The sequence below is a fragment of the Melitaea cinxia genome, chromosome 17 (genome assembly GCF_905220565.1).
Source record: "Melitaea cinxia chromosome 17, ilMelCinx1.1, whole genome shotgun sequence".
Taxonomy (NCBI): domain Eukaryota; kingdom Metazoa; phylum Arthropoda; class Insecta; order Lepidoptera; family Nymphalidae; genus Melitaea; species Melitaea cinxia.
Window position 1 is genome coordinate 16,425,437 of NC_059410.1, and position 24,059 is coordinate 16,449,495.

General features: G+C 34.5%; 1 non-coding gene across 1 annotated transcript; it reads right to left on the reverse strand.

Annotated features, from left to right (window-relative positions):
• Nucleotides 1-209: 209 nt before the first annotated feature.
• Trnaw-cca lies at nt 210-281 on the reverse strand. The gene has a single exon. It is a non-coding gene; the product is annotated as a tRNA-Trp (tRNA).
• Nucleotides 282-24,059: the final 23,778 nt, after the last annotated feature.

Consider the following 24,059-nt stretch of genomic DNA (forward strand, 5'->3'; position numbering starts at 1 on the left):
TTTTTAATACAATAAAAATTTCAAAAATTTCATTTTAATTTTTATGCTTTTGTTTGTTTTTATAAAACAAAGTTCTTGTGGAAAAAACCTTATACAAAAATAAAAAATAACTGCAATATGATGTGTTAAAAGAAAATATTGTTACTCTCTAATCATTCTGAATAATATTAAACGCATATTTGGTACAAAAAAAAATAAAATGAGATAGTTGACCCCGACGTGATTTGAACACGCAACCTTCTGATCTGGAGTCAGACGCGCTACCGTTGCGCCACGGAGTCCTGTGGCAGGATATCGAAATTCTTGTACGTAATTTCGCTCTAGTATGTAGTTGTACGAAGTGAAAGTAATATAATTGATAACACTAAGGCGTTAAGATTATAATGAACTAGCTGACCTGGCGAACTTTGTACCGCCTTCTTTATTTTTTTCTTAAATATAATAATTAATATATCAAAATAAAATATAGCCTATCTTTCAAGTTGGATCGAACTGCACATGGTGTGCGAATTTTATTATAATCGGTTAAGTGGTTTAGGAGTCCATTGAGGACAAACATTGTGACACGAGATTTATATATATTAAGATTAATAAATTATGGTAATGTCGAGGTTATGGTAGTTTCCGTACTATTTATAAAAGTATCGGTATATTCGGTAGTTCTACTTTACGCTAGTGATTTTAGGCGATCTATGTGTAAGCGAAGATCAACAAAAAATTATTACAAATAAAAAAAAAAATTATTTCCATTTTTATACTACTGTTTAATTATTACTAAACATTCGAATAAGTCAATTATTTTGAAGAGGACCTAGACGTGAGTAGGGAAGATTATTTACCGTTAATTCAAACTTTTTATAACAACTATGTCGGCAAACAATCGAACGACTCACCTGATGGTAAGTGATTACCGAATCTTATAGACGCCTGCAATACCAGAAGCATCGTAAGCGGGTTGCCGACCCTACCCCCCAATACCCTCCTGCTTGAAAGTAGTATGATTTAGTCAATTAGCAATTATTCGAAAAGCCTTAAAATTTAATAACTTCTAAAATGCACTCGAGAAAACTGGACCAGGTTTCTTATTCGAAAATATATCTTTAAATAAAACGGACAATATTAAAGTTTCCCCTCGCAACATATTTCGCAGGGAATAAAAACGTCTATTCTCCATTTTTCAAGAGTTACGCTTAAAGGGCCCCCGATATCCCTAATCCTTGTTTAAAAGAAAAGTCATTTATCGTAAAGACCCGCGAAGGGATACTGACTACGTAACGCTGTTCAGATATCGACAACGTGACGAAGCCACTTTTCGCTGAAAACTAATCAAGTAAATGCTGTCAAACTTTTTGTCTACAGGGTCACCAGAAACTATAAATCTAAATTTCTCATAGCTTAATAAATTAATCGAGTAACTAGCGATCTTATTATCTTCGATTCTGGATTTTTATTTTTCAGTGATAGTTGTTTCACACTGATAATCAGTGGTCAACAAAGAATTTCAGAATATTTAGACATTATAGAAATTCCCTTGATAATGGTTTAACAAAAAACTTGCGAAACAATTATCGGACATACCATGGAATATTCGAATAAGACAGAAAAAGCAGAATCGAAACACTCACAAAATAAAATAAACATACTAATATATAATAGATGATGTTCAATAGAAATTTCCTCTACAAGTTATTTTAACCAAAAATTTGACAAACTTTGGATCCTGCCACACAAACAATCTTAAGAAACTCCGACTCGTTTTCATTAGGTGCGTATCGTAATAACATTTTCTCCTTCAAATCACATATGAGCACTAGCGCAGTCGCTAAATGCATTTGAGATAATGAGGAAAAAAGTGACAAAATGTGAGCACGAGATCGTAAAACAGTTCCCCCTTGTATTACCATGTAGCGATGATGAGCAGCACATTCTGAGCGGTCGTAAAATGCCGGATACCGCGGCGCGTGGCTCGGAGCGACGCGGCTCCCGGCCGTCACTCATCATGTGATATAGTGATCTTAAACTAGATTTACATTAGAAATCAATTTGGAGAAAAATAATAAAAGGCGTCTATAAGATTACATTTATGATAAAACTATGTGGAATTAGTGACGCTGTATTTCATGCAAGATATTATAAAAAAATTTAAAGAGTATTTATGAAGTTTGACGTCGATCATCTCTGCTAATTGTGTTAATAAATTTTTAATTTGTAAGATGATGTTTCGAAGGTGCTTTTGAAGCCCTTTTGAATAAAGCTTAAGCTAAATAAGCTGCAAGTGTAAATGTCTCGAAATCATTCTCGATTCCGAAATTATAAAGCATATGTATAACCATATTAAAGTTTTTGAGATAACTATATATATATTTCGTTTTTTTACCATCCAACCCTACTCCAGTCAAATTAGTGCTGAGTCATTCCTGGCCAGCAGGCAAAGGGTGACATTTCGGCTTAACGAGAGTTACGGGAACACAGATGCGCAGATAAACGCACCCGAAGGCTTAACTGGCACCGCCTTAATTGACTGTCGTGCTTTATTGTCGTGCTTATTTCAAATCGATGAGCCAACTGTACTTACCCTAAACATAATTGTATGTAACTGAAACTAGATTGATTATATATACGAGGATGTGCGTATAAGTTTGATAGTCCATCGTTCGTGACAATTAATTAGTAATTTCTATGGACACATACATCTAATATATAAAATTCTTGTGTCGCGTTGTTTGTAGTTAAACTCCTCCGAAACGGCTTGACCGATTCTCATGAAATTGTGTGTGCATATCGGGTAGGTCTGAGAATCGAACATCTATTTTTCATACCCCCTAAGTTATAAGGGGGGGGGGGGGGGGGTTAAGGGGGTTAATAAAATATAAAATTTTGTGTGCATATCGGGTAGGTCTAAGAATCGGCCAACATCTATTTTTCATTCCCCTAAGCTATAAGAGGGGGGGGGGGATTGAGAAGCTTAATAAAATATATGGCAAAAGAACGTCTGCGGGGTCAGCTAGTAATTATATGAAATGTTTGCCGCAGTCTTAATGATTGCATGTACTTTTATATTATGACAGATTTTCTAAACAATATCTTATCTTTAGAGAATACTTTAAGTGCTACAGAGATCGATTTGTGTATTATTATATTAAGTGGCTTAGAATAACTAGCATTTCATTTTATGTAAAAAGTAAAAGAAGACGACGAACGACGAAATAATTTTTTAAAAGTCCATTACATTTTGTACATCCTAACTCATAATAAAAATAAAAATTAGTAGATAGTTAGTATTTTCATGAAAATAAGCTAAAAGAAACAATTATGAAAGACGAAGAGGTAGAGTGGAGTCCGAATTAGAAACAGAGTAAAACAGTAGGTAGGAAGACTGAAAGAGATCAATTATAAGTGACATAAAAATATTAAATGTAATAAATACGAAATTAAATTCACAAGAAACGTTACTCCTTTTTATCACTATGTTATCAAGGAGCGGAGACAACTGGCGTTTTATTTTAAAAACAAGGCTTGAAAGCTCCCGTGGTGAAACAGATAAAAGCTTTTAAACTTCGATAAAGTCTTCTGTGTGGGTTTATCTTGTTCGCGGAGCTTTGGGAGCCGCCGGTGGTATGGCGGGTTGTGGAATAGTAGCGATATTGCAAAAATATTAAGTGTCGTAAATTGCTACAAAATGACAGAAACAGTATGACACATCCTTATAACACTTTTATTCCACGTACAGGTTGTGTAATAATTATTTGAATTTTATGTCAAAGAAATAAGTTTTAATATAATACATTCTCAAATATACTAGCTCTTACCCGCGGCTACGCTTGTATTGAATTTTTTTTTTATAAAAAGTATCCTATATTACTTCTAATAACTCCAAGAATATGTATACACAGTTCCATAGTTATTAATATGATCGGTTAAGTAGTTCGCGTGAAAGCGTAACAAACAAACTTACATTCACATTTATAATATTAGTAGAGACAAACCTCCTACACGGGCAGTGAGATGCTGCAGGCTGAATCGAATCGTGTCGTAATATTTAAAAAAAATGGAATGAAATTATTATAACTGTTACATCTTGGTGTCGCTTTTAATAATTTTATTAAAAGTTCTATGATATTGTTGTCTTTCGTGGTTCTTTTAAAAGTTTTTTACTGTTTCAGCACGGGTTTTAATTATTGTACTGTTTTTTATAGTTTGTTTTATACTTTTATTCAATTTGTTATAAGATAAATATTTATTGTGTAAGTTTCGAAACAACTGTTTAAAGTGTATTGCATGCTGAGTTAGCCTTAAGTGTGGTGTATAGTGTAAGATATTCTGTTTAACTATATACGTATGATAGAAAACACTGTATACTACGTAGGCTTCCTATATGTATAAATAAATAAGCGATCAAAAACGCACTACACATGAGTTTATGATGTATGTCCTATTGGGTCTCAAAAGCGTATAAAGCTATCTTTCCCTGATTTCATCATAGACGCCTAATACCATTAGGGAAATCATCCGCCAAACAGAGCAGCAGAAGAGCGTGGCGGGATAGATCTTTGCGTATCAATAAGATGTTTATAAGCTGATACAAACATACGAACAGCCTTAAATTACATTCTTAAAACGATCCTGTAGTTCTAACCATTCTTATCTAAGTACACAGTAGGACAGAGCTAAATAACCGTATAATATCGGATACAAGCGACAGTAACATGAAGTAGTCGGAGATCAACACTGAATCAAATGATTTTCCAACTGGAGCGCACTCATTGCGATAAAACTGCATTGACTTGCAAATAAACCTGATACAGTATCAATGCGCGTCACATTAGTAAACCATTACGCAAATCGCTAAGTGAATAATTAATATTACATTATTAATTAAATCCTCGAATCGTCGATTCAAAGAATACTTCCAAAGTTACGTTTTAGTATTTTTAACCGATTTGAAAAAAGTTAATCATAACTTTTTACGGGATGTACCGATTTTGATTTTTTTTTCAATCGAAAGGATGCTTCTCAATGATCTCATTTACATTTTGATTGAGATCTAATGAGTCCTTTTTTATATAATTGAAGTCGGTATTCTTTCGTTTGCGAGCAAACACAATTATAATTTAACCTGTAGCAGTGGCAACTGTTAGACAAGTGCCGATTACTCCGTATAGGAGATGTGGAGTATTAAGGTATCAATAATGAAAGTTACATTGTAGCTTAAATATATTCCAAAATAAAACAAATTTTCAGAAAACAGCATTTTGTAAAAAAATATCATCTGATAAACTTAATCCAAGATAAAAAACGCTAAAACCAAAGTATAAAGTAAACTATTTGAAGCCTTAATCAATAAATAATCTCTATTGTCTACAATAGCTAAACGATGAAATGATTTTATCTCCTAAACAATACAAAATACACATACATTTATATATATATATACGCACCGCATAGAAAAACTCTTCCTCAATACGGATTTCTTCAATACGGATGAAGACCGTTTTCCCCATTAAGATGCACCATCACGAAGCAAATATGAAATTAAAATTAAATTGCAAGCTATAGCTGGCAGTCAAAGCTAGGTAAATAAAACGCAGCCACTTCCATATAAATCCTCTTTCCAAGGGAATAGAGCCCATAAAGTGGGCTATCAACAATTTATGACGCTGTTAAGCTGCGACCTCTCGCACGACGCGGGACAAACGATTTTATTTTGATTTTATTTATTCTTTGAGGACAGATTTTACCTAAATTTTTTTTTCAGTTATTAACTTTTCACAATAATATTAGTCAGAGTGTAATTAATATGTGTTTTTACGGTCCTTCCCCCCCACCCCCTACTAACGCATGGTATGTGTAGACGTCTTTTATACTCCCAAAAACACTATTAAATCAATTGCGATAAAACTTTAAAGTTGTAAACTCGTAGAGAATCTAAAATTACACTTAGATAATTTTTTACTCAAAGCTCCAAAGCAATGGCAAGTTACGTATTAAAATCCGCACACCTTAGATGGCGGTAAAACTTTGTTAACAAATTACTTGCTGCTGCATACTTAAAGTATCCAACATTGAAATACAGTTTTTCCTATCCATTATACTTACATATAAAAGGAAGATCTAGGGTTATCTCCAATATATCTTCCATATATATTAAAAGTACCGCGTCATTAACATAATTTCACCTTTTTCATAAAAATTCCGTCCGAGTCCGAACCATATGAAACAGTATCTAATAATAAAGAATAAAACTGTCAAATGCGTTTAGTTTGAATAACGTCAGCCCTTAAACAATTGCCCTCCACTGTTACACTAAAATATCCGTTATTTTATTAACCATAGTGTCCATGTCTGTTTGAATTTAATATAATTTCATGATCGTATGGTAACTGCCATCGTCGAGGGTGAAATGTGTGAATTCAGAGTACGTTTCGGGGGAAGTTCATGATCCTTAAAGTAAGCACAATCTTAAGTACTCCGTGATGTATTTTCCTTGTGGGGTCTTGAAAAGCTGAAAAATATGGCGGTTATGTATCGCGCTCCGTCATCTGACACGATGTGTGACGTTCGAATTTTAAATTTAATTTGACTTCTGAAATTGACAAAATCATGTAGAAAAGGAGTTTGATATAAGGTTTTAGCGTATACTTATTTTAAATTTTGTGTATGTTTTTCAAAACTTAAATGTCTTAGTACGAATTAAGTACCTATATTGTTTTGTTAATGAGACTATCCGCGAGAGAACGAAAGTAACCGACGCAGCCCACAGAACTAGCAAGTTGAAGTGGCAGTGGGCTGGTCATCTGTGTCGCGGGAGCGATGGCCGTTGGAGTAGACGGGTCCTGGAGTGGAGACCGCGTCTTGGCAAACGCAGTGTGGGACGTCCTCCGGCCCGTTGGACCGACGATCTACGTAAGATTGCCGGTGTAGGCTGGATGAGGTTTGCGGAAGACCGGGATGTCTGGCGCGAACTTGGGGAGGCCTATGTCCAGCAGTGGACTGCGATAGGATGAAATGATGATGATGATGATTGTTTTGTAGCGTATATAGTACTATAGGACTATATCAGCCAAAAAGTTTAAAAGTCATTTTCAAAGCTACATCGGTGATACATTCATTACATTATAATGAAATGGACTGTCGTGGTACATTTCACCTTCCATTCTTCCTACAAGTGAGTTACCTACACCCGCCGACCGCAGCAGCAAAGTTGCGGTCAGAACGAATTTCCTTCGACACCAACATTAATACCTTTTCAATTATTCCCTTTCAATCGAATACTATGACGGAATTTCCCACCAACACGAAAAAATCTTCAAGCTACTTTAGTTCATAACTTACAGCCAATAAGGGTGATTTTAGACTGTTGATATCACGGTTTAAATGAGAGTACAACCTGGCCGTCGGTTAGTGGTTAGTGATGGCACTAAAAAGTTTAAAATTCTTCAAGCTGTTTCCGTTTTTATTGTAAAGTCACAAGGGTTATTATCGTTTGTATGTATCATACTGTAAATTTTACGCGTCCGTTTGTGGTTAGAGATTTCAATTCGAAGCCTCTGGCCAAATGGTAAATAAACTAGTAATCTATGAGCGCTCGGCGTTTGAATGAACTGGATTGTAGAGAAATGGTAAATTGTAGCTGAGACAAGGGACAGTTTGGTGGCTGGTACTTTAATGTTGTTAATCTTTAATTTTATTGACATTTATGATGTTCCAGTTTATTTTGTGTTCACCGCTGAAAGATGACATCTTTAGAAAATGTGCGTCTAATTAATATTCGAAGTGTTTATAAATGTTTACAAAATTGCAATCGGAAGTTCAAATGCTTTTTATTATTGATCCTTTGATATGTTTTATCAGATGTTAATCAATCCAGAATAATCTAAGTAACTTTAGCCCATAATCGACAACAGCTAAGTATTAAATCGTTATTTTGTTTCACTTTTTTGTTGAGATTTTATTTATTATTATCTCTCATTGACTTACATAGGTGTTATTTATTTATTATGTATCGGCTAAAAGTTGTTTTCGTAACATTAAAATCTTGTCACTGTATATTTACTTAATATAAATAAGTAAATACATATATAATAAGTATCTTCATACACAACGTTTTCTGTTTGCCAATTTTAAAGGTAACACACATCGTAACAAATATATAAATATATCATAATCACTTATAAATCCACTTGTACCCTACAGAGCAGTTCAGACCAGTTGCATTGTGGTCACACAAGTCGTACTCACCGGACAATGGACGCAACCCTACACCTGTCTCCACTCGCACTGAGCACGAAGTGCTGAGGACTGGGGGCTTAGGACTGAGTGCCCGTATCGTTGCGCGTATCTGTACTTGATGTCAATTCACTTCTCAAATAACATCTTTGTACGTCTTTTTATTAAGTTCTGTACAATTATTCAAAGAAATCTGAATTTATGTTTAAGTAAGTACTGGGTTGTCATGCGGCTGGTTCAGATTATTATGCTTTATTAGACATTTATGGTTACAGATTCGTTATTGTGAGTAATGTTTCGATGGTATGTCAGTATTGTATGTCGCAATTGTAAACAGTGTATTTAAAATTTATCGATTACGAAGAAATATATCTGGCCTACGAGTAAAAATATCACAATCAATCAATATCAGTTTCTTGCCGATTCTTCTCTGCAAAATCTACATTCCGAATCGGTGGTAGCTCTACTTCTACAAATGTAATAATTTATTTTTAAAGTTCTAATTTGTAAAATGACGATTCGAAAGTGCTCTTGGAGCCTATTGAATAAAGCTGTTTTTGATTTTGATTTTTGATTTTTGACTTATTAATCGCAAAGTCGTAAATCCTTACAATATTTAATATTGATTGACATAATTAATATTATTTTATCACAAAAACTAGTGTTATGTACTCTTGATAGCGATCGTTACGCATAGTAGGGAGTATATTCGCCAACCCGCATTGGAGCAGCGTGGTGGATTAAGATCCTTCTCCTATGAGGAAAGAGGCCTATGCCCAGCAGTGGGATATTACAGGCTGAAGTAAAAAAAAACTAGCCTAAATAATAATAATAATAATAATAATAATAATAATAATAATAATAATAATAATAATAAATTTATTTGTGAAAAACACACTGCATCAGGTTAAAATGATATAAAAAGAAAACACATTGTACACAATTTTCAACAAGGACGAGGAAATACAATAATTGTGTTTGCTCGCAAACGAAAAAAAAACCGACTTCAATTACATCGACAAGTAATACAACGTAGATCGACGAAAAAATAGTCAAGCAACTACGCGTTATCAAATATTTCTCAAAAAGTAGTTATCAGATCTCGATAAAATTTATATGTGACCCATAGATAAAGTAAAAAAAATAGATAACGCACCTAGAACAGAAAAGTGAAGCCACTTTTTTAAAGATGTGTGAGTGAGTGAAGTGTTGACACTTTTTTTAAAAAATCCCTAAAATTTTTATTAAACAATTAATTTAATATAGGTAAAATGGGTATGTGGAAATAAAAACCTGCTTATAGTTTTAAATATATTTACTCCCTTTTTCGATTCAAATTGTTACATAAATCTATTGTAGCCGCGTTTTGATTTATTTAATTATATAAATCTGTGTCAATGAAAACTTGCGTTTTTAAGTAATTGATGATTCCTCTGAGGGACAAGTTCCTGCTTTAAAGACGTCTAACTCTTTGCTGTAATAAATTGATTTTATTTTTACATTTTTTTTTTAAATTAAGTTTTTGTTTTTTTAACTTTTCTCTTAGTTTATGTTTTCTAGGTGTATCAAAGATTGGATCTTGGTTAAGGACTGATTTAGACTCATCCGGTAGGTCCTAGAACAAAAAATATAACATTAAAATACGCAGTAGTAAGTAGCAGTATGTACTTGATGGTACTCTGCGAAGTCCACGTTTTGTACTGTACATGTCAGCTTTATCAAATTGGTTTGAACAAACCAACTAGATGAGGATGGCTGTCGTTGTAGTTCATTTCGGCTCAGTCGTAAAGCAGCTACCCATTCATCTCCTATTAAAATATTCTTTGGAAACCTAAAACCATGATATTTAGTAGTAAAATATGAGTAGTTAATTCACAAATTTAAACAGAAACAAACGAGTTAAAAATTCATATTTAACTTGACTTCAATTTAGGAAAAACATAAAAATCACACAATAAAAAAAAAAACAATAATGTTGTCCACTTTCTACTTAATTATTTTTCTATGATTGCCTACAATTTACTTACCCGCATTTTGGGCTGATGGAAATTAAAATTACTGGTAACACTCCCTCGGTACGTCATTTCGGGACATCGAAATTATAAGTTCCGAATAACCTCAATATTATTTAGGAATAACAAGAAATATAAAGTTTTGTATGTACTTACGTGTGAAACAATATTTCTTCAGACTTTTTATTCACTTTGGTATTGTTTTTGCACCATTTAATTACATAAGAACGGCATTTTGAAGGCAAAGTTACTGTACGAGGCCCCGTGAGATACTAACGAAAATGAGCGTAGTTTGATGCATATGTGTGCGTGAGCGCGTGTGTTTACTTGAAGGAGCCGAGTTTTGTGGCTTCAGTAACAACAAAGGCCGCGCATTATCTACTTTTTTTACTTGATCTATGATGTGACCACATTATAAACATCAGCTTTCGATTAAATTAAAAATTATCAAAATCGGTACACCCAGTAAAAAGTTATTACGGATTTTCGAAAGTTTCCCTCGATTTCTCTGAAATCCCATCATCAGATCCTGGTTTCCTTATCATGTTACCAAACTAGGGATATCCCCTTTCCAACAAAAAAAGAATTATCAAAATCGGTACATCCAGTAGAAAGTTATACGGTATAATACAACGTAGGTCGACGAAAAAAGCGTCAAGTAAAAACGCATTATTAGATTTAACTCGAAAAGTAGTTGTTAGATCTCAAATAAATTTAAATGGGACCAATTGGCACACACCACCTTTCGATTAAAACAAAATTTGTCGAAATGTACCTGGTCAAAAGTTCTGATGTAACATACATAAAAAAAAAAAAAAAAATATAGTCGAATTGAGAACCTCCTCCTTTTTTGGAAGTCGGTTAAAGAGGATGCAAACGTACAACAAAACAAAAAAAAAAATATGGAAAAATATGGAATAACAAAAGCATTAAAAGTCTGTGGATATATCACTTAATAAAAAAAGCCTAAATATGCAATCCCATCAAAGTTCTGAACGAAATATATTTCATTCTACATTTATTTAAGCGCAAATAAGCCCTGTACGTACACAACAATAACTCCAGTGTAGGTCATCTAACAAAGGCTTAACCTCTGATGATAGGTCGAGGTCAGGGAGGTCATTAGCGGGATGAAGCGATCCGTGCAGTCAAAATTATGATACACAATACTTTCAACGCGAGCGCTCAAAGCGCCGCGGGTGACTCGCGCGTGTTAGGACAGCGATCACTATGACTTTATTACTAACTAGCTTCTGCCTGCGACTTCGTCCGCGTGGAATAGGAACAATTCTGTTAAACATGATTTTTGCAAAACTTTTACTGTTTAGGCAGGTCACGCAGCGGAAACTCTCAAAAGGAAAAAACCGATTTTGAAACGTTCTTCATTGATGCTCAGCTCATATTGATCTCAGCGTTATGATATATAGCCTATAGCCTTCCTCGATAAATGGGTTATTTATCACTGAAAGAATTTTTCAAATCTGACCCGCAGTTGCTGAGATTAACGCGTTCAAACAAACAAACAAATTCTTCAGTTTTATAATATTAGTATAGATATATACATGATATTTTTTCTACTATTACACCTGTCTTTGTCTAATAAATTGGTTAAAACTTTTTCTTAGACACTACTGTCTATTAACGAGACGGTGAATCTGGAATGTTCCAATTTTTAGCGCAATTTTGCTAGTAAAAAATTTCTACGAAGTGAATTAGCCGAAGTACGGAGGTTCCGTGGATTGACATAGCTGTCCGTAAATATTTTTAATATTAACCCTAAAGATTTTAGTGTACCCGTGATCATGGCGGTTGCAATACTCATACTTATAAGTACATATATATTTATTACTTAGAATGACTAACGATAAACCTGGTAAACATCCTGTTTTACGTTTTAATAATAGTGTTAATGACCATGTCATATTCGCAGATATCGTCTAATACCTCTCGATGAATCCTATTCGTCTCATTGTTGAGAAGATCATAATTTACAACAGAAAGAAACTCGAGTTCTAGACGATTTGAATTTGTGACATTTGGACTATTAATAAAGTCCATGAACGTAGCATTAAATATAAAAAGATATATTTTTAATAAATTGACAACTGCTATAAAGCAATAGATAATGATGATCGATCGTAATTTTATGCAAACTATTTCAACGTCACAAGAAATTAAAACTAGTTTTGAGACAGCTTTTCGGGTATTTTGTTTTGTACGGATACGTCTGTCAATGTGTTGTAATGATGATAATATTAGGCATTGATGAGATCGCATTCACGAAATGGAATGCTTAAATATAAAAAATGAAATGGAATGCTAAAATAAATATAAATTGTAAGAGTAGCTACCTTTATTTAAAGCGTTTATATAAATATAAATATTGTTACGTATACCTCTTGATAAACTACAACATATACACTAAGCAATTATCAATATCAAATTAAAAAATCGACCGTTCCAGCGGGGACCGAACCTGCATCTCCGACTGACCGTGTCGGTGCTCTAGCCAATTAAACTATGGAACGATGTACCCGCGGCATTGAAATTTTTGATATGATGATTTTATATTCGGTTACAGCAGGCAGGTTCGATCCCCGCTGGAACGGTCGATTTTTTAATATGATATTAATAATTGTTTAGAATTCCCTAATGTGTGGGTAGCTCAAAAATAAATCGTACATTTATACTGTATCAAACAAAAAGTTACTTTAAGTACCCGGTCTATAAATTCTCTGTTGTCAGCCACCGGTAGTAAAGATAGCGTCATATTTAACGGCGATAATAGTCAACAACGCAAACGTAATAAATTAAAATATAAATAAATCGTTTAAACTCATTTAATCTATATCTTTTATCATTATAATGTATATGGATAATTAAATTAGCAGAAAAATACAATTAAATCTTTACTTAATTAATTAAGTTTCGAGTTATGACAAATTATGTTATTTCTAAATATGCTCACCTGTCGTGTTGCAGAACCTCAGCCCGCACCCAGGGGCCGGCGCCCCACTCGTCCTCCTCGGGCTTAGGCTTCAGGAGCCCTGACAGCCACGTGTACGACTTACTGCGCTTCATCGCACCACGAACATCACTTCAAAACAACCTCACGTTCACAAACACTGCACTATTTGATAACTATTAGATCACGAATTACTAAGCACTAGTTCGCCAAAATGATTCTGCACTATTTCGACCAATCTTGCTAATTATACACTCAGCACTATTTGGCCAAAATTATTTGGATATTGGCAATCTCGATTTACTATGCTCTATTTTGCCAAAATTATTTGGACCAATGTAGTCAAAACCTCAGCACTATATGGGCAAAATACTGGACCAATTTTCGAACCAATGTTGTATCAATCAACGTCACAAAACACTCACGCGATCACTGATCAATTTGTTTGGTTTGTAACAGTTTACACTAAGCGTTGACAACTTCACACTTCAAATTGTTAAAATGTTAAAAACGCGGTGTTCTTTTAATATTTTGTTTGTTTAATATTTTTAGACATTTGTGTTATTTTAACTGTTTACAAATGGCACTTATCGACAAGGACATCTTGCTCACCTGGAACTAACACAGCGTTATTTCCGGCGGAATATTTATTCATATATATCATTTAATAACTTTTAATGTTTATTGATTGTGAAACACATATCAAAACCATTTTATACCAAATTAATTTTAACGATAACTATTTCATAATTTTATATAGCGATGTAAAAACTTTAAAATTAACAAATATAGTCATAAACAAACTGGTTTGCTTTTATCTTTTAATTAAATTCAAGAAGCTATCGACGAGCTCCGTCGACAAATAATTTAATTAGTTTTATTATTGTAAGCCTATGCAACAATGGAAGCCACAATGATGGCCGCGGGTTATATTCCATTTAACGATTTTAGTACTAAACTATTCACAAATTGGGCTATCATTCAAAATAATTGATTTCAAGAATCAAATCGTTGTCAGGAAATAATTTATTGAATGATTAAATACACGCTTTCCCTCGATTTTCGCTGTTACGTTTTCGTTAAAATACAGCCTATGTTACTTAGTGATAACGTAACATTCCGCTATCTGTCTGCATCTGGTAGACAATACAAACAAACAAAAAATCTAAATTTACCATTTTATAATATTAGTATAAACGTTTAAATTTAATAAATAATAATATGCTTAATCAATCGCTTATTGTTAAAAGCCTCTTAGATGTAAGTATTTAAATTTTTCTGTATTTTTTTTAAATTAATAGATATTGGATTCATATGGTATCCTTTTATTTCGTTAACAATTAAAATTACCAATACAGTACAATAAACTATTCGATTTTTCTCACACGATATCTCGTGACTATTAACCGATTATACGAAACCAACAGTTAACGGGTACTGCAACCTCCTCTGACCCGTCGGTTTACAATAGAGGCGATGATGACGGCCAACCCATCCGAGATAAATACACCTTGCGTGTTCAACGCTTCATTACTCGCTGAGTATTTTTATTTTGGTATCGTAATAGTTTTGAAATGTGTTTAATGTTTGACGTATGAGCTAAAATTACTATGTATGATGGGTATGTAACACTGTGGTCTTGCAAACAATTTTACACTGTATTGTACTTGATTTGAAGTCGATTTCTCCTTGCACTCGTATTGTACCTGTAACAGAAAAATATTTTGTTAGTAAAATATTGATGCCCGCAGAGATTTCGAAAGCCTCATTACTGTGCTATGATTTTTTGTTAGGACCGTTACATAGAGTATGTTTGTATGTCCCTCACTCTTTCTTGTGTTGACTTGTGTTTGTGTTTACTATGAACATACAGATAACAGATACTATTGTTCTCCACCTGTGCATTAAATCAACTTTTATATCAGAATATAATGTTTTCTTTAAGTTTGTATACAAAGAGCAAATAACATCGATATGTTATGTTAGTATTAACGTTGTATAAATATACTTAAGCTACCTTTTAAATAAACAATGATATAATTATCATAATTATCACTACTAAATAACAATAGTTTATTAAACATTATACATATTTACAATTCAGAACTTAAGAACTAAATATTTACAGATAGTTTTGGTATAAATCATGTCCGCGTGGAATTGTGTCAAGAATGCTGGCAGTATTTCCCCGTTGAATCGCTATGCCGATTCTCTGGGCAAAAAATGCACCAACCCTTTTGTCACCAGTGGAGGCAATAAGGCGAGGAGTTACTACTTGTTATGTATTTACGTATTATACACATTTTTATTGTTTTTCCTTAAAGCAAAACACCGACACCACATTTTAACGAAAGTTTTAGAGGAATTTCATCAAAATTATTTGGTCGTTTCCTTTTTGAATAATTTAATAAAAAAAAAATTGAGTCTAAAGAAAACACTGATGGTGATTCGACTTGAAATTTTAGACCGCTGTATCTATAATGTAAGAATCAACGACTTAATCTTTCAGCTCAGTGTATTAATAACTTAGAAAGTTGCCTTATTTGTTGACAGTTGAAATATTTTTTTATAGCTTAGAGAGTTGCCTTATTTGTTGACAGTTTTTTTTGTGAAAACTTTTGATTAGGTTTATGAAGCTATTAATGTTGCTGTATATATAAAATCTAAAAAAAGCGTAATAAAATATGATTTTTAATAAAAAAGGAGTGTAAAAAGCTCCACACTATGAAGAAATTCCTATCGATACAAACCTTTAATTTTCTGATATTAAAACCATACTCTCATACAATCATCAGATATATAATGGTATACAACACCGAGGCCGGTATTTTGCTCATTTTTTCTTATTTATGGACAGTGTGCGATTATCCCGGCTACACTAATTACATCCCGCAACTTAATCTACGCACGCACGCCGAGTCACGACCCGGGCTGGAGGTATTTTAGTATTTTAGGGTAAGTGCTGGTTTCCTCTCGTGAGTGTGGCGAGAAGGATGGAAGGTAGAAAGTCTATATCTAGCGATTTTAAACATGACTGACACGGTAAGTACTTTAAATATGTTCATTTATATCAATCACTCCATCATCACTTCAAACTATCGCACTCCACTACTGGACATAGGCCTCCACTTCGCGCCAGAAAATTTCGTTAACTCATTTATTTTGCCCATAGTCACAAGCAAGGTAAGCAGGATTGTTGTATTCGCTTATCAAATCAAATGAATGATATTCATAGATTGATAAAGTGTATAGTCACAAATGTTTTTGACAAAATGTGAATATACTATACTATACTATTCTTCACTTGCACTCTGATCCTATTGGTCTTAGCGTGCTGACATGAGTCTATAGCCTTCCTCGATAAATGAGCTATCTAACACTGAAAGAATTTTCCAAATCGGACCAGTAGTTCCTGAGATCAGCGCGTTCAAGCAAACAAACAAACAAACACTCAAAATCTTCAGCTTTATCATAGTAGTGTGTGTACAAATTAACAGGCTTTCATAAAGCTTTGATCAGTATAACCATAACATTAGCCGAAAGAAATATGTAATCGATATTAATCCTACAGAACCCGTTCACATTTCCGTTATATGACCCATTTTATAATTATTTAAAAGCATCTTAAAGCGCCAAGCTCACTTCGTGCCATAATGAGTATTTAGCTCCGCGGAATTTAAAAGTTTCATTAAAATAATTGGATTCTAATATAAGTTGAAAATGATACAAATATATGAAGATAGATTAATTAGTGCAGTGGTTACTGTAATTAGTTACTCCACCAAGCATTGCGGTTTCAATTTCACTCGTGGCACTATACACATCATTGGCCTTAATCCGTCTATTGCAGACGATTTAGACAGTGTCAGAAAGACACTGTTACCTAGGACTCTCTTCAGGAAAACGCAGAGTTGCCTAAGCTCTGCGCCACCCTCTCGACCTCACAGGCTAGGCCCACAGGAACGACGAGTCGATACGTGTGGAGCCACTTCGGCTGCAGGATTCAGCTGCAGGTTCTTTCGCATTTTAGAGCTATGCCACGAAAGCTTGACGGAGACCCCATTCCGAGTTTCAAATGAAGTTTTCCTTCTCCAGGACTCTGATGATTTTGAGCCAGGATTATCCCTCGGTCGCCTTTTACGACCCTAACGGGAAGAAAGGGGGTGGTGCTATTCTACTCGGCCGACACCACACGGCATACTATACACAAATACAAATATATATATGTAGTATAAATATAAGTATTAATGTATTCAATGGATTGATGATAGTTGATATACTCGAATAATATTTGGATTCTTTGACTAGGATCTTATTGTACTGTTACGAACGGTAAATAAACTACTACAGGACAAGAGTTCATCTTTTCGAAAACAAATGAAAAATGTACAGATAAAAAAATATATATAATAATACAGACCATAGCCTTTCTGTGCAGTCTTTGGACTGCTGGTCTAAAGTGCTGTTCTCGTAAAAGAATCAAGTTGAACTTGTAAATAACCAAAACGCGGATGAAGTCACAGGCACAGCTAGTTAATTAATAAAGATTGGTAGTCCGTGATGATGGATTAATGCAGTGAACACAGGAATTAGCTGCGTTAGCTGACACATATTTAGGTGTCCACTTCTTAAGATTAGTTGAGATTTTTTTTTCATCATTTCAGCCTATTGCAGTCCACTGCTGGACATAGGCCTTCACAAGTTCCCGTCAAAAATGGCGTGTACTCATGTGTTTTACCAATAGTCACCACGGCTGGCTTTGTCGCCCCGAAAACGCTGCTGCCCGTCTTCGTTGTTAGTTGGATGGTTATCCCGCCATCGGTCGGCTTTTTAAGTTCCAAGAGGGTAGTGGAACTGTGTTATCCCTTAATTGCCTCGTACGACACCCACGGGAAGAGAGGGTTTTTTTTTACATTATCGATTTTTTGTAAATTCAGTATTGCCAGCAAGACCTTGCAATTTTTAAGGTTAAAGTCCACGTAATTACTTATATGAATTGTTTGATTGTCCATTCAACTACGAATATACATATATTTTCTATTAAATGTAAATCAAACGGATTGTTTACATAGAAATTAGTTAAACAGTAAACAAGCTCGGAGCGTACAGATTCTAATTTTCCGGCTGACTTACCGATGTTTTCCACGGCGAGTCAGATCGTTTCTGCGGAAACCGCAAGTCAGCACCGATATTTAAGGCCACGTACAAACTACGCAGTAATGATTGAGTGTATGTTACACGTGGATTTTAGACAAAATGCTTAAATCCGAGACGAAATTCTAAATTTTTAAGATATGCTTATAATTTTTTAATTCGCTATAAAATATTTAGTGGCGACTGTTTAATAATAATAACCTACATTACATAAAATACATTATTTTTGTTACGCAAAATGAATAATTTTTGATCAGCCATTAAATCCCTGACTGCAACTCTTTTTTGGACAATACGAGAAATATTGTAATAAAGCTTAGAACTAACTAGCAAGATATGGTAGGTATACATTACCTTTTATATTTTATTTTATAATCTTTTAAATGACCATAAGGTTATAATGCCTATATTTTCACTGCTGATGGCAATAGATCACTACTCAGGAATAGAACCCTAGCAGTCTTTCAGTTTACATAATATACAAATGGACACGTATGTACCGTCACCTGCTCTGGTGCTGTTTGCGATTCCCGCTCGGGATGGATATTTGTATTTGCACAAATATGTCTGTCCGGTTTGGATGTCTGTCCTTGTGAGTCTCCCCACCGTGCCTTGAAGAGCACGCAAAGCCGTCAAACCCGGTGGTTATCATAAATACCTGATAGCGATCGTTACCCATAGTAGGGAACATTTTTGCCAAACCGCAACGATGCAGCATGGTGGATTAAGCTCCAATCCTTCTCTAAGATGGAGAAAGAAGTATATACCTAGCAGTGGCAAGTTACAGGCTGAACCGTAGACCTGACTCTCACTAGACGCGCAGTCCGCGCGAGGCTTTACGGTAATGACACGCGGTTTCCAATGACTTATGTGAAGTTTGAGGTTCTCTTCTTAAACGCACTTTCTAATTTATTTCGTGTCACGGGTTCAATTACGTGTTGGAGTTCCGTTCAGAAGTTAACTGTATATATTTTGTTTATTTTGTCTCGTGTGTCGGCAACGTGTCGCTTGTAATTAAACGTGAAGGGAAATTGATTTTACTAACACAACGTGACAGACCTATTAGACCTTGTATATTTGCTACTTCAATATTCTTAAATGATTATATTATTACTTATTAATTATATCCATTATTTGCTATTCTATGCTTTAGCCTATCGTAGTCCACTGCTGGACGTAGGCCTCCTCAAGTTCGCGCCAAACTTCCCTTTTCTCTCATTATCCACAGTCTTCAACCAGCCCTCACCGGCGACCTTACGTAGATCCGTTTAGCGAGCCGGAGGACCACACTGGTCCACAAGTGGTTTCCGCTCCAGGACACGTCTGCCCCAAAGACTATCGGTCCTGTGACACAGGTGACCAGCTTACTACCACTTCAACTTGCTTATTCTACATACTATGTCGGTTACTTTCGTTCGTTCGCGGGTATTCTCACGTCTGAATATGTCTTTGAGAGAGACCCCAAGCAAACTTTTTATAGCACATTCATTATTTAATCACGTATTATGCCGTTTAAATTTTGCTTTGCACATTCCTCCTATATACGATTGTTTATATTTTAGATTGTGTGATATACATTTTTTATAGGTATACGTTATTATATTGTAGCTTTCTTGACTCTAGACAATGCCAAAGTAATCTGTTATTAACTTATCAGCGACTGACCAAGCAGTTTCTTACCCTACGACACATACCACCAGCTCCCCTTAAACCTATTGCATCGTTATTTTATTTTATTGCACGTATGCATTTTTTAAACAGAAGTAAAAGAAAATTTTAAATTAGCAACAACCATACTGCAAGTCTTCAACATGACATTCGCCGTAACTGTTTATGACGATACGGACATCTTAATTCGTAATTGTTTCATGTTGCACGAGCGACTCGATCCCGCTGGACTGGTTTACGCGGGTTCTTGTGGCGCGAAAAATTACAGGACCTCTTTATTTAATATCATCTTTTCTGTATTATTATAAAGCAACACACGCAAAAACGTGTGGTAACTTGCTAAAACAAATCCATTTTGAAGTAAAACTTCTTTACGCACGCTTGACTAGGTGACTGCGTAACGAGAGCGTTACGAAAAGTGTGATCGGTCGAGGCTAACGGAAGTTGAAAGGGAGATATAACTTACTAAAGATGGAAAGAGAGAAAGTTACGTTTCGTATATTACTGTAAGGGCAAGTAAAGAAGGTTTACTTCAGTCAAGTGCTCTAAAGAACACTTGTTTCGTTGAATTTGGAGGATTTCATGCAATGTGTATAAAAATTTGTACTCTCAAACTCATGCAGTTAAGTAAAAGTCAGACCTATCTGGATAAATCTCATCAGTTTTCACTCTCTTTAGAACTAAATCTCCTAGAATTACTATAGTTTTATGTTTCGGTATGAACCTTAACTATACCGCCAGTGAATAAGTTTATAAAAGCAACACAAAAAGATATATACATACATATTTAGAAGAAGATATTATTTTCCAAAAGAGTAACTGCGGAGTTTCTTGCCGATTCTTCTCTGCAGAATCTACATTCCGAATCGGTGGTAGCTTCACTTTTACAAATATAATAATTTACTTTTAAAGTTTTAATTTGTAAAATGACGATTCGAAAGTGCTCTTGGGGCCTATTTGAAAAGGCTGTTTTTTTTTTTTTGAAGAATTAAAAATAAAATAAATAAATAAAATAGGAAGACAGGTGTTTTTTAATTTCTTGTTACATTTTCTTAATCTTCACTTCTGTGTACACGCACCTAATTAAGAGATATTAATATTCGAGTGAATCAATTAACGATTGACTTTCAAATTGACAGTCAATTAAATCGATGAGCGCTTTAGATTCTTAACTACAAAAATCGATTAAAACATAACAATATATATTTTAATCCCAAATTGTTAGTCTTGAAAGAATCGGTATCCTGTGTCAGAATTAACATAAAGCCGACTATGGCTAACGTACGGAAAAAGGCACACATTTAAAGCTAGTAATTTAGATCTTATTTCGATTGTAATAAAGGTGAAATTGCTTTAACATTTAAAAGCTTAGTAAAGGTAACATTTCGGTGGTCTAACTGTTCCCGTAAACATTGAACACGTACACAAAGTAAACACGCGTAATTCATTTCTAGCCGCGCGCTGGTTGTTGACCGAGCCGCGAGACAGCCGGGCAGCGGCGCGCATACCGCGTGCTAACCGACTCATTTAAATATTCCTTATTTTCACACATTACCATCTGACACTACAGCTATTAAAACGGTCGGGTTAAACAGGAATTGTAGTGATGTTCAATTTTGGATTTTATTTAATAGTAATGCGTAGATATAAGGGTCAATTTAGCGTGTCGGTGTCATGTTCCCATATGCGTACGAGAGTGTGGCGTGGGTGGTGAAGTACCGCCACGAGGACATTCCGAACACTTGTAAATTAAAAATCTTGAAGATCTATTATGTTTGTGTCGACATCGGTGGTAGATGTTTTTACAGGTTGAGTTTAGAGTCGCTACTATGTTGAAGCTTTTGTTGGACTTGTAACTTGAAATATACTCATCACAACCGTAAATTGTTCTTTTATATAGTGTTTTCAAATTAGTCATTTTATCTATTAAATACTACAATTCAGCCTGTAATATACAGCTTATAAGCTTCTTTTTCCATATAGGATAGGGATGGAAGCTTAATCCACAACGCTGCTCCGGATTTGCAGATATATTACCTACTATGAGTAACGATCGCTATCAGGTGTACATGCTAACAACCGGGACCGACAGCTTAACGTGCTCTCCGAGGCACGGTGGGGAGACCCACAAGGATAGACATCCAAACCGGAAAGGAATGTCTATTCAAATACATTTAGCCATCCCGAGCGGGAATCGAATCCGTAAACCGTCGGTGTGTATGACGAAAATCAATGGAACTGCTACGAAACTACGAAAGACATCGTTGTTTTTGGTTGTTATATATTATTTAGCACCATCATAACCTTAAATATATTTATAAAAATGTAATAATAATTTAAGTTAATTCATCATCATCATCATCATCATTTCAGCCTATTGCAGTCCACTGCTGGACAGGCCTCCCCAAGTTCGCGCCAAAAATGCGTGAACTCATGTGTGTTTAAGTTAATTGATTAATTATTATTAGGTTTAATGGCTTTCTGTTGTGCCATAAGGGAACTGTCATTTTCGCCATTGCAGATTGATTGATTTGCCTTTACTGTAGAGCAAAAGAGCTCATTTTAAATGAATAGCTGCCGACCTCAAGCGTCTTTTTTGTCAACTATTATCAGTTATACCGATTTGCATGGAATGTGTCAACTATTGAGGGTCTCGCGGTACTTTACTCTTAATAAAAACACACATGTAAAATGGGTTCTGTTTGAGCAAACTTTTATTACAGTGACATTGTAATAAAAGTTCTATGTATTTTTTTTACAGGAGAAATTTAAAACAATTATGTACATGTAATCCATTTTCATTATGTAGGTTATTCTTTTTTTTTATACCACTAGGTCGACAAACACCGTCATCAAACATCGATTACCGTAGCTTATGCAACATCGGAAGCATCGCAAGCGCGTTGCCGACCCAATCCCCAATCCCCCCAGGAGCTCTGGTCACCTTCCTCACCAACAGGAACACAATACTGCTTGAAAACAGTATTATTTTGCTGTGATCTTCTGTAAGGTCGAGGTACTACCCCAGTCGGGCTGCTCCAGTTTTTGAGCAGAAAATTCCTGCTGTGTTCTACCTCACTTGGGTACCGTATTCTTCAATTTTCTTATATTATGTTGACAAGAAGTTATCTTAATTTAATTTCTTAAATTTTGTCATGATTTGAAGACCTTGCACCACTCATTTAGACCCACACACGCGAATCCGCCTTGTCTCACAACACAACATTTATACATAAATTACTTTCGTGACATTTAATAAAATAATTCAAATATTTTAAATTTTTGATGACTGGATTTCAAATTACCTTAAATATATTGTAAAGTTAAAAGCAACTTTAGCAGTGGTCTGACAAGAAAAGCCTTCAACCTCCAACCCGATTTAAAATACTTAAAACCCAGTATAGTGTAATAATATACAAACTTATTCTACATAATTTTAGTGAATAGATTCGTAGACATAGTTTTAATTGTATTTGTTCAGAAGTCAATTAACTACCAGTATATATTGAACAAGCGCCACACCACACTCGCCTGTCACGATCTGTCACAATAGACTTGACAGGTAAGTCTGTCTGTCAAAGGTATTCTATCAAAGTCTTCAACAAAAGATAACAGATAACAAAATTGTATTTAATAGCAGTTAGATTCTAATAATATGACAACAGAGTACAGAGTTAATATTCAACTGAGACTTAAACACACACAACGTCAAATTTACCGGAATTTTCTGTGAACAGTAGTTCTAGTTTTAGTTCTAGTTTTTAAACTAATAGAAAGTATTGTCAACTAAAAATAGGTTTTCAACTAATAGAAAATGTCTATCAATTATCAAGAAAAGTATTACGTTAATGATATTAAACTATGATAATTGAAGCAAAATGTTCACATTTGAAATTTAATTATCATATTAAGTAATGTTAAATTTAATTTATTTCGACAGAATTGTTTTAATTGAAATACAAAACGAATATTTACTGATATAAAGCCCTTCAACACTAGTATAATGAAGTGATAAATACGTTTAATTATGTATT